We start from the raw sequence: 11,320 nt of genomic DNA, 5'->3' as shown, positions 1-11,320 counted from the left end.
CAATTGAAATACCCCCTCCCCATTCTACACAGAAATAGAAGAAAAAAATCTTAAAATTCATGTGTGTAGCATACAGACTTTCACATACTATCTTGTGTGAACTTTGCCCAAGGAGCTTTTTTTACTCTCCTCGGAGGAATGCCTCTGCCTGCCCAAGGAATGCTGCAAGCAGGATCTCTTCTCTCCCTCTTCTCAGCAGCAATCAGCTTAAGGGCACGATGCAAACAGCCTCCATTTAGTCAGGAGACCTTTTGTCTTCTGAGCACATCTGGTGATTGCAATAAGAAATACTCTGTATGTTTTCATTGTTTCTCTGTCCCTGCTTTGATGAACTATCCAAATAAAAGCTCCACAGAATGCCAGTAAAGGGCTCTGGAGCAGAATAGCCTTGGGACCCCTGGTTCTGTTGAATCTCTAATTTAACTTCAGATCCTGGGCACCAGTCATCATCACATCAAAATATTTATGGAAACAAAATACATATGGAAACAAACCCTGCCTTTTGAGACAGGGTCTCACTGTGTAGCCATTGCTGGCCTGGAACTTCCTATGCAGAGCAGAATGTCTTCTAACTCATAGAGATCTGCTTGTCTCTGTTTCTCACATGCTGGCATTAAGAGCATGTGCCACTATGCCCAGTCAAGATTTATTTTGATTTTGGCACTCCAGGAAATGAGTGGAGCTCCCTCATTCTGCTGTTCACACTTCATTCTCCTTTCCTTTCTTTCAATTTATACCTCAATAATTTCTGAAAAAGGATTAATGAAAGCCTCTAGAATGACTCTCAGGAAAGTAAAAATGTAATAAAATGATTTTCAAATTTCCAGCCAAGTATATTTCTTGCCTTCAGACTGTGAAATAACAGTATTGCTAAATGAGAAAAAAATCCATGTAAGTAATATATGCATTTGGGTCTAATGTGAATAGAACTTTATTAATATGCATTTTCTGTAGCTTGAGTTTTATTTAATAGCATGACCTTGGGATTCATCCACAGTTGCTCTGTGCAGCCATGACTTGATTTTCACAGTTGTATGTGAAATTTCATCATACATACTGCAACTTTTTTTGTATTTTGTTTTTCCTTTATATTGTTGACAGACATTTGGATTGTTTCCAGGTTTTTGGCTATAATAAAAAAAATGCCAGTATCAATTTTTTTGACAAGTATTGTGGTACACATATGAGAACATTTTGGAAATAGACATATATTCCTTGGGTTGTAATTACCAGGTCATAGTGTAGGTGTATCAGTTTTATTATATGATGGCATAGCATATTTTCTTGAGTGTTGTACTGTTGTACACTCCCAAGAGCCATGTCAAAGTTTCATTTGCTCTACAGCCACACCTTGCATTTAACAATTATTCCATTTTAATTCTTGGCAATCTGATAGTCGACTGTAACCACTGAGTTCTTGTATATTTGAGTCTCTGATGTTTTCAGTTATTTCCCTTTCTGGGACCTTTGCCTATTATCTACTGGGCTGTTTTTTTGTCATTGTCATAAAATTTTTTGTTAAACATATATTCTGGTAACTAATCAATTGGCAGAAATTTGATAAATAATCTTTTTTTCAGTTTTGGCTTATTTTTCTATTTTTAAAATTGATTTCCTTTTGTATACTCATTTTTCATTTTTCTGTTTTATTGAAAATAGATTATTTTCTCATATGACATATCCTGATTGTATTTCCCCTTCCTCAGTATACAAATATTAAATTTTAGTGCAAATCTATCAACCATTCTTATATGTTTTATTCTTTTTTTTTTTTTTTTTTTTTTTTTTGATTTTTTGAGACAGGGTTTCTCTGTGTAGCTTTGCGCCTTTCCTGGAACTCACTTGGTAGCTCAGGCTGGCCTCGAACTCACAGAGATCCACCTGGCTCTGCCTCCCGAGTGCTGGGATTAAAGGCGTGCGCCACCACCGCCCGGCCCTTATATGTTTTATTCTTACCATGACCTAGTTAAGATCCTCTTTTGTGTTGAGATATAAAGGATACCCTTGTGTTTTCTTCAAACTTATTTTTTTTTAGCCACTTATTCATGCAACTTAAAAAATATATGTTTTATCTTGAGAACACAATTTTACTTTTTATATAGTTGCCCAGTTAGAGTATGTGTAAAGTCACATATCATAGTTTTTTACTTTCATGACTTGTAAAACCAAAAGCCACTGTCCTGGGTTAGGCTCAGCAGTATTCTGCTATATGGTTATGATTCATGTAGAGCCATTGAACAGGATATTTGACATGGAGAGACCGGATGTATTACAGATTTTAAAAAGTTAGGCTCAGAAATCAAAACAGCAATAATTAAAGTGACAACAGAAAACATGAGAAGCTTTGTAGAGAATGGACTTTCTTTTGCAAATAATAAAAGTAAATCCTAAATATGATTTTACTGATTTTAGAGAGAAAAAGCTCTTTTCAATGTTAAGTTTATTGAAATTGACATTGCACCAAGACCTCAGGATAGAGATTTCAGAACCATTTGTGTATATTCAGTAAGTTAAACCTGTTGGCAGGATGTTTGAAAGGAGTTTGATAGTTTCCCTACTCTTATTGCTTACAAGAATTCTTTACACATTCTAGATACTATCTCTTCTCCTAAGGATATCTCCTAGTTCATGTCATTTGGTTTGTTTTAATATTTCCAGGGTGTCCCCTGAAGAACAGAACTTCTAAGTTTTATGTAGCCAATGTTATCAACAATTTCCTTAATGCTCGTTATCTTATTTAAGAAATTTCTGCACAGTGAGGTCATAAGAGGATTTTCTTTTGTCTAATTCTAGTTTCAGTAGATACCTACAGCTATTTGGCCTGACTGAAACTAACGATCGCTGATGGCCTCGGGTGGGGAGGTCGACAGCTTCATTCCCCACCATTGTTTTTCCTCCTTCCGTCTATCGTCCCCCAGCGCTTTCTCTGTATCTTAAAATCATCTTTGTCTTTTTAGTATCCTCTTACTTTCCCTTTATGTTTCAGGCATATAAGAATGTGTAATGTTTCTTCTTTGTTTTAAAATTACAATATCTGCAGTCATAATTCTGTTACCTGCGGCCCCTGGTGGTTTTCCTTGAGGTAATTTGTGTCCTGGCAGATGCTCTGAGGTTTGCCTGTGAGTTCGTATGTTTTGGAATTTTACCTGAGGTCTTTGAGACCCATATTGACAAGTTATGCTTCCAGTGACTATTTATTTACATTTGCTTCGGCTCACCATGGGGCACAGACAGTGGATGGGGCGGCCAGACCATCTACCTACACACAAACAGAACTCACCTCATCTGCGCTTTGCCTCCGCTATAATCAGGTTGGTTTCACCGCAGGCTCAGGTGAGGACCAGCCTGAGGATGTGAATTCCAAGGGGCCATTTTGTATTTTCCCTGCTCAGTGCTGTGTTCTATAAGAGGAATTTTCCAATGCGTCTCCTGAATTTACTTCTAGGTCTCATGTACAACCTTCAAAGCTGAGGCCTTTGTCATTGCTGACTTCTTAAGAATTCTTATTAGAGTCTTACTTTGGAGAATGTTCCTCTCATGATTTGTATTGTCTGTGAGTGTAGAAGCTCAGGTTCACCTTCATGGGCAAGTGTCCTTCTGGGAAAAGACAGATTCAAACTCACTAGATCACCATCACTTAGTGTTTGAATAAGCTTTCTTTCTAACACATCAATGTAATCGACCTATTCTAATAATTCTCAGTGTGACAGTTGGTCATGATGTGAAGTGTGCTGCATCACTGGGAAATAGTTTTAGATTCTTCAAAGGCTGCTCGGGAGAGATTGGTTAGGGAGAGGAAGTGTTCTGGGTTTAAAGAGGAAAAAGTTATTCCTACAATAAATTGAAGAGTTGATGCCAGATATTCTGGCACACACTTATAATTCCAGCACTTAGGAGGCAATGGAAGGAAGATCCAGAATTCAAGTTTAACCAGAGTATACAGGAGGGCCTGTTTCAAAACAAAAGCAAGCAAGCAAAAACCCCAAACACTCAAAGGCTGGTGATACAGCTCAGAGTGTTGAAGACCTGTAATGAGCATAGTAAAAAAATGCCCTTTAGACATGTAAAATGGCTTAGTCAGGATCCCCACTAACCCAAGGCTGCACCTGATAATCAGAACTCAGTGACATCACTCACTCAAGATACCCAGACATAGTCCTAGACCCCATGACACCCACTGGACAGAATATAAGCAGAGACCAAGAGCAATGCTCTGCTCTGCACACCTGGAGAGACACCACCTTGATCTGCCCTGCAGGTGGAGAGTCTTCCCCAGGGTCCTGACCCTTGAATCAGAGACTTCTGTTAGAGACTGGACCTGACCTTCAGCTAAGATACATAACACAGGTGAGCAGCCTTGGGGAAATAGGATTAGGGCCATAGTTAGGAATTTAGAGTGTGAACCCTGTGTGATGACCCTCAGCATAATAGAATACAGCTTTTGTTATATTATGTGTATCTACCTTCTTGCTCACAACAGGACCCTTTGTGAAAACAAGAATACTTAAACACAACACCAAATTCTTGTTCATTAGCTCACTCTTGTAAATTTTCTGTAAAATCTCTGCTGTGCTACACTACAGATGAGACCAGGAAGTATATTTAAGGAGCTGAATTTTAAAGGCTTCAATGATCAACTTAATAAATGGTGATTTTGAGGAAATGATGAATGGTAATGATCAAAAGCCAGATCAAGACTTCAGCAATGATTAGAAACTGTTTCCGTCCCATTTTTAAGAGAACAGAGCTGGTTCTTGGCCAAATAGTTCTGTCTGTTTTATTGTATTTACTATGCTATGATGCTCATTTGACAGGGCATCCCTAAAAAAATCCTTGCCATTCCTTATTTTATTATTAAAAGAAAAAAAGTCATCAAATGCCAATCAGGATTATGGTAGAAAAATTCAAGGTCTACTTTATAAATGCCGAGGATCAGAGTTATCAAAGGAACCTTCATTGGCATTCTATACGTGACTAATGCAATTTTTATTTCTGAGCAGACATGACAAATGAGAATTGTGTCTTTCTCCACTCTATTACCAGAACCTCATTAGGACCTGATGAACACGAGGGGAATTGATCCAGCTGAGACATTCTTGGGCAAAATACATTAGCATTACAAATACCACTTGCTCTGAACCTATCTGAAGGATCATTTTCTCTCAGAGGTATAGTAAGAATTACATTACCAGTACAGTTTGTAAGCTCTGTTGAATAATTCTATATTTTAGAAAAGGAAAGTGACCTTCTGTATATCCCAGAGGGATAATAGCATTGCAGAGTCATTCAAAATAAAGCTAATTGGAACAAGACAATAGTAACACTAGCTTTACAAAAATTATCTGAGAGAGATTTGAAAGACAGTTAAAAACATAACCTAAAATATTTAGAACAAAAATATTTCCTGATATTAGATTTAGACATATGGCTTTTATTTCTCCTTAGTTTAACACTTATGTTTTAGATTGTAGCTGGATAGTGGAGAACAGAATTATAGGTTTGAGAATTCTCAATTTTGTACTGCCTTGAAATATGGACACAATTATCCTCAATAATGATGATATTCTTCAGTTATCAGAGTTTTGTATTTTTCACATTTTACTGCACCTGAAATCTGAGACCCCAAGCAGTGTCAAAAAAAAATGCCCCAGGGTCTAGGCTGTTTAGAGGTCATTATCTTTGTGAGTAATAACAGTGGTAACATTCAAATGCTTGAATTTTAGGTTAGGAGGTTGCATCCTCAATGAACTGAAAGGAAATACTGTTTTATTCAAATAAAGGTTATTATAATAAATGCTAAACAATGAAATCAAGCACAACTAGAAATTGCTAAACATATTGACTTTATTATGGTGTTTCAAAGCCATGACAGACAATATGATAGATTTGTGGGTTCAAAGGATTATTACTCAGGTGACAAACATTTACTGATGAAAAAGCTTATGTATGACTCACAATAGAAGGTAATTAATTTACAGGGTTGGGTAATTTGATTAAGAAAAAAGTGAAACTATAGTTAAAACTAAATACAAACTGCAAGCAAAACTCTACAACTCGGTAAATGTGCTTGCTGCTAAGGCTGATAGCATGAGTTCAAGCCCTGGAATCCACATAATAGGACAGAAGTGACTCCTGCAAGCTGTCCTCTGACCTCCACAGACCCATAGTGGCACGTGTGTGACCACATACATACACAGACACAGTAAAATAAAGTAAATGTTTTTTTTTTTTTAAAAGCCCAACAATCACAGTATTGATTTCAAAGATGCCCAACAAATCTAGATCATGTATCATACAATAAGTGTGCTGTCTGCTAAAATCTATTTAGAAGATGCTTTAGGCTGTGTGGGAAATCACAGGAACCCAAGTTAGTTCTTGATGATACATAAAGTACCATCCATAATTACATAATTACAGTACTATAGTATAACAATCAATGTATATGTGACCTAGCATCTTGTTTTTCAAAACTTAATCCTTAGAAGCAGAAATGACAATCACTATGACCTAAATAGATGTACTATTAAACATTATTTCACACTGACGTGGTCTTACTTTTTGCTAGTTACTGGCTATGAGCTATGAGGGTAAATATGTATTTCAGTAAGATACTTAAGAAACAATATATCCTAGTAGATATACGCCTATTAGCTATCCAACATATCCTAGTAGAACAATGGAGACACATGGGCTGGGTGGGAGGGTGCATGGGACATTCACTGACTCTGCTGATACCAGGGGATGAATGAGTGGTTGTATCCGGAAACCTGTCTACTTATTACCTTTATGTTACTTCTCCCAGGTCACCTTCTACATAGCTTAAGTTGGTAACTTAAACACATGGAAACCTTTATTTAACATTTCAGTTGTAAAAAGGTATCAGAGACAAAAACACTGAGTTTAAATGATTTTTTTCAGTATCTGAACATTTTAGGAGGGAAGAATGATACAGTAAATCCAGTAAGATAATTTGGGAAGAGATACATGTAAGGTTTGAGCCTGTGAGTAAACCTGTTCAGACAGACTGGTTCTTACTGTGGTAGCACTCAGCTAAACTTTTCTCTGCCTCATTGTGCTACAAACAATGAGAACAATGCATCTCCCTCCTAAGATAAAGGCATTGTGCTGGGAGAAAGTAGTGCTCAGTGGATGTGGACACGACTTTTCTTGACATTTGAGATGGCATCCAAGTTTTGCTGCTTCTGCAGTTTTTAACTTGGGCAAAGTATTTTTTATTTTTATTTTTTATTTTTTTGCAAAGTATTTTTTAAAGAACTTAAAAATGGGCAGAAATAGAACCTACCCATAGATTGTCAGGAGAGTTGAATGAGAAGGTGCAGGAGAGGCCTTCTTTGAGGTGCCTCACACTTGGTCGGCTCCTGATGAATGTTCCTAACTATACCAAACATTAGTGTAACTTCAAGATCACTTTGATATTAAACTTTGAGTATAGAACCAACCCCTGTAGAATGAGTGACAGCTGTGTTCCTCTGTGCTGTTTTACAGACTAATCTGATGTTTGAATCTAAGCTTAAAGAGTAGTTTTGGAAAATTCAGGCTCACACAAAATGAAATCATGATGTTATCTCAGACAAAAGACTGTGGGGAGAAAACTATCTGAAAGGTTATGATTACTACAGGAGTGAGGCTTTTCTTGTGAGCACCCTACAGTGAGAATTATGACCACGGTGGGTACAGTTTTGGTAACCTGGAAGATGTTCATATTATGTGAGCTGTCCAGAGATAGGATGGCTGCCTCCGAAGACACTGGCTTCCTGATGATAGGACTACTTATTTCTCTATTTATTAAGCTGGAAAGTCTCTTGAGGAAGAGATTGGAGATGACGGAGAAGATACAGGAACTTGAGCTCTGATTTTTTTTGTGAACTTTAAGGGCTAATCCTTCTCCAAGGTTCTGTGGTTTCGTGGGTCTTGACTTCCATATAGTGATTAAAGTTTTAAGCCGTGTTTAGAACTCGTATCCAGTCACCCAGTCTTTTCTTTGGGGTTATGGTCATATTCCAATGCATATCCCTGATCTGCATGGTGGAACTTTATTTCCTTCATTGCTCTTACCCAAGATATCTGGGGAAATGAGCTGGAAGAATCTGCATGCCAATCACACTTGCATTTCTCTTAAAATAGGAAAGTTGAAAAATGATTAAAACCTGTCCTGTCACAAGAATTTTTTTTTTCATTTTTAAATTCTCTGAGTTTCATACATGTATATAATGGATTTTTGTTTTATAACTGCTTTAATATCCTGTAATGTTCCTATCCATAGCAAGGTCAATATTAGTTAATAGATGCAAACACGCACGCACGCACGCACACATATATGGTTCACAATCGACCTTGCTACCCTTTGAATAATGTGCCTCACAGAAATAATTGTGTCAGCGTTTACTGTCTCATTTAGTGTAACATTTTGCTTGTAATGGGTTTAATTTTTTTCTTGCTTTTTTGTTCATTATTCCTAGCCTTAGAATTGTCTTGTAAAAACTTAAGGGCCAACTTTACAAATAAGTCATGAGTATCCCTGAAGGACAGTGGAGAAGGGAACTCCAGCTTCTCCAGTGCATACAACTGGGTATATTTTACCAGTACAATGGTCTCATCAGATCTACACAGTTCATAGATAGGTGAAGAGGTTTGGCTATACAGTGAAGGAGCAGGGAGAAAACAGGATCAGAAGTCTGGTGGTGAGGAAGATTGAACAATAGTGGAGAATGAACCATTTGAGATAGAAGCAGTATGTGATATTAATGTCTCAATGAATGTTTGCTTTAACCGAAGGCAGTAGGACCAAGTGAGTCAGTTGATGTCAGTCAACTTTGACCCTCTGGAGTGGTGCCAATGAAGTAATAAACAATGAAGGGCCTATTGTAGCAGTAATAAAGACTACACATGTCTTAGTAAGGAACTGATAGCCTGGATGCTACCATGGCTGAATGATCAATTGTGAATTTTCTCCATTGATATTATAATGAGGGACAAACCTTCCTTCTGTCGATTGCACTGTATTTCTTCCATTATGGAACAAACAGTGCTTTTGTGCTCACTGGAACAACAATCTGGATAATTTGGGGGCTACCATGCTGCTTCTGTTAATTTAGTGAAGGCCTTATTTTAATCATGCCATCTCACACAGTATTGCTTTTGGTCAATAGAATCAATTTATAGCAAAATAATTAAGGCCACTATTCTTGGAGTTCACTACTAAATCCACAAAACTATCATTATGAAGCACCTGACTTAGGGCACAGCAGGTAGTTTAACAGGACTTAGAACCCTGTGAGTGGAGAAGCAAGACCTTCCAACACTGGGGCTGTATCCTTCAGAATAAAATATAGTCTCTGAACAAGTAACTAATATATATTGCTATTTCTTCTAACGGGGTAATGACTGTGGGGGGGCATTTCTCAAATTATGATATTTAGCAATCAAGGTGCAAAACTTAGATATCCTAAATCCAATATTTTAGCTTCTGCTAGCTTAAAAGTCTTAGTATTAATTAAAGGAATATTCCTATAGGGGATAAAATTGATTTAGAAATTGAAATTACCACATGTCATTTTGGGACTTTCCTTTGCAGTGGACTGAAAAGTTAAAAATGTTATTTTTCCCATGAATTTGAAGATCGAGTCCAGAGGATCCTCAGGAGTACCTCTTAGTATTGTCATATCTAGTGATGAAAGTTAGAGACTACAGCACCTGTGTGTAGGTAGGGTCATGAGGCTAATCATTCAGTAGCTAAGATTTTGGTGACCCCAATCGTGACTGGAGGAGAGATCATGTGGCTGAGCACAGAGAGAATATGGAGGAATGAAGTCAACAATGCCCCAGGTTAATAACAAAATTGATTTTTTGGTGTGTAGTTCCACAAACTCTAACAGATATATAAAATTGTAACACCTGTAGTAGTAGCCACTTCTAAAGACACAAAACAGAGTCCCTGTAAGTACATATCTGTGTTGTGCTATCACTCCATGGCTATAGGTCCCTTCCACTTCAGCCACTAAGAAACATAAATTTCTATAACTATAATTTTATTTATTTTGGCTGATTCCATATAGATGAAATGATAACAGCATGTATTTTTTTGAAATTTTCCTTTTAATGTAATGCTTTTGAAATTCATCCAAGTTATAATGCACATACATAGTCCATTTCCTTTTATCTTTGGTAGTTACCTTCATAATACACTCAGTGTATTTCTGGATATCAAGATGGAATTGTCAGCAAACCAGACAAGAAATGAACAGTACCAAGATAGGAAAGTTTTAGTGCAGGAATAAGAATACTTAGAGATTGTGAGTGGCAAGAGGGTGAAGTGCCACAGACAGTTGTTTGAGTCTCTCATATCCATTTGTCTTAATTTTAGCTTGCCTTTTTGAAGCAAAAAGGTAAAACAGATAAGATATTCCAATTTAAGTATATTTTCATTTATAGGTTAAATTTTTAAAAAATAAGAAATCCTAATGAAACTACAGTTATTTGCACTTATATATTAAGTCTTATAGATATGAGGTATTTATTGTTTAAAAACAGAGATCTAGGAGAGGAAAAGCCTCTAGAATGACTCTCAGGAAAGTAAAAATGTAATAAAATGATTTTAACATAGAACAAGGAGAACAACAAAAAACCTCAAGCAGCTGGGAGAAGCTTCGTTTGTTATTACACTGGGGATGCTCTGGCCTTGTTGACTCTCTTCCTCCATATTCCCAGGACTCCCTTGTGGCTAGATTCTACATGGAAAGTAGGTTAAAGAAACACTCTCCCATGAGATGTAGGAGACGGTGAGGAAATGAAGCAGCAGCAGCTGCAGGATCATAGATAAATTCTCAGGGCAAAGACAGCCCCAGTGGCATTGGTTTCTCAGCGCTAGATGGCACAGAGGATTGAGTGCTATATGAAGCCTGGAGCAGAATTTGTACCAACGTTGCCTGGTTGCCTGGTAGGTCATTATTCTTTGTTTCATTTTGTTCCATAGATCCAAACTTTGTTTACTTTCTCTCTAGGAAATTCTGCAAGGCACTATAAACCACATGATATAATGTAGTAAATACATAATAGATTTTTCTCTATAAACCAAAAGGAGGTAGAGTCTATTATGTGCAGTTAATTTTTTGTTTCTTAAACTGAGAATTGGGGACTTATCCCAAATTCATCATTGGATAAATTTAGAAACTACTAAATTAATTACAGTGTGTCTGTGATGATTCATATTAGTGATCAAAATACCAGGTGTCCTCATTGATGGTACAGGATAAATTTTGGAAACGTCAATTGTAGTGTGTCTGAAGTAGTTCATATTATT

This window comes from Peromyscus eremicus, chromosome 3 (assembly GCF_949786415.1).
Source record: "Peromyscus eremicus chromosome 3, PerEre_H2_v1, whole genome shotgun sequence".
NCBI lineage: Eukaryota > Metazoa > Chordata > Mammalia > Rodentia > Cricetidae > Peromyscus > Peromyscus eremicus.
Note: the sequence above shows the minus strand (reverse complement) of the source record.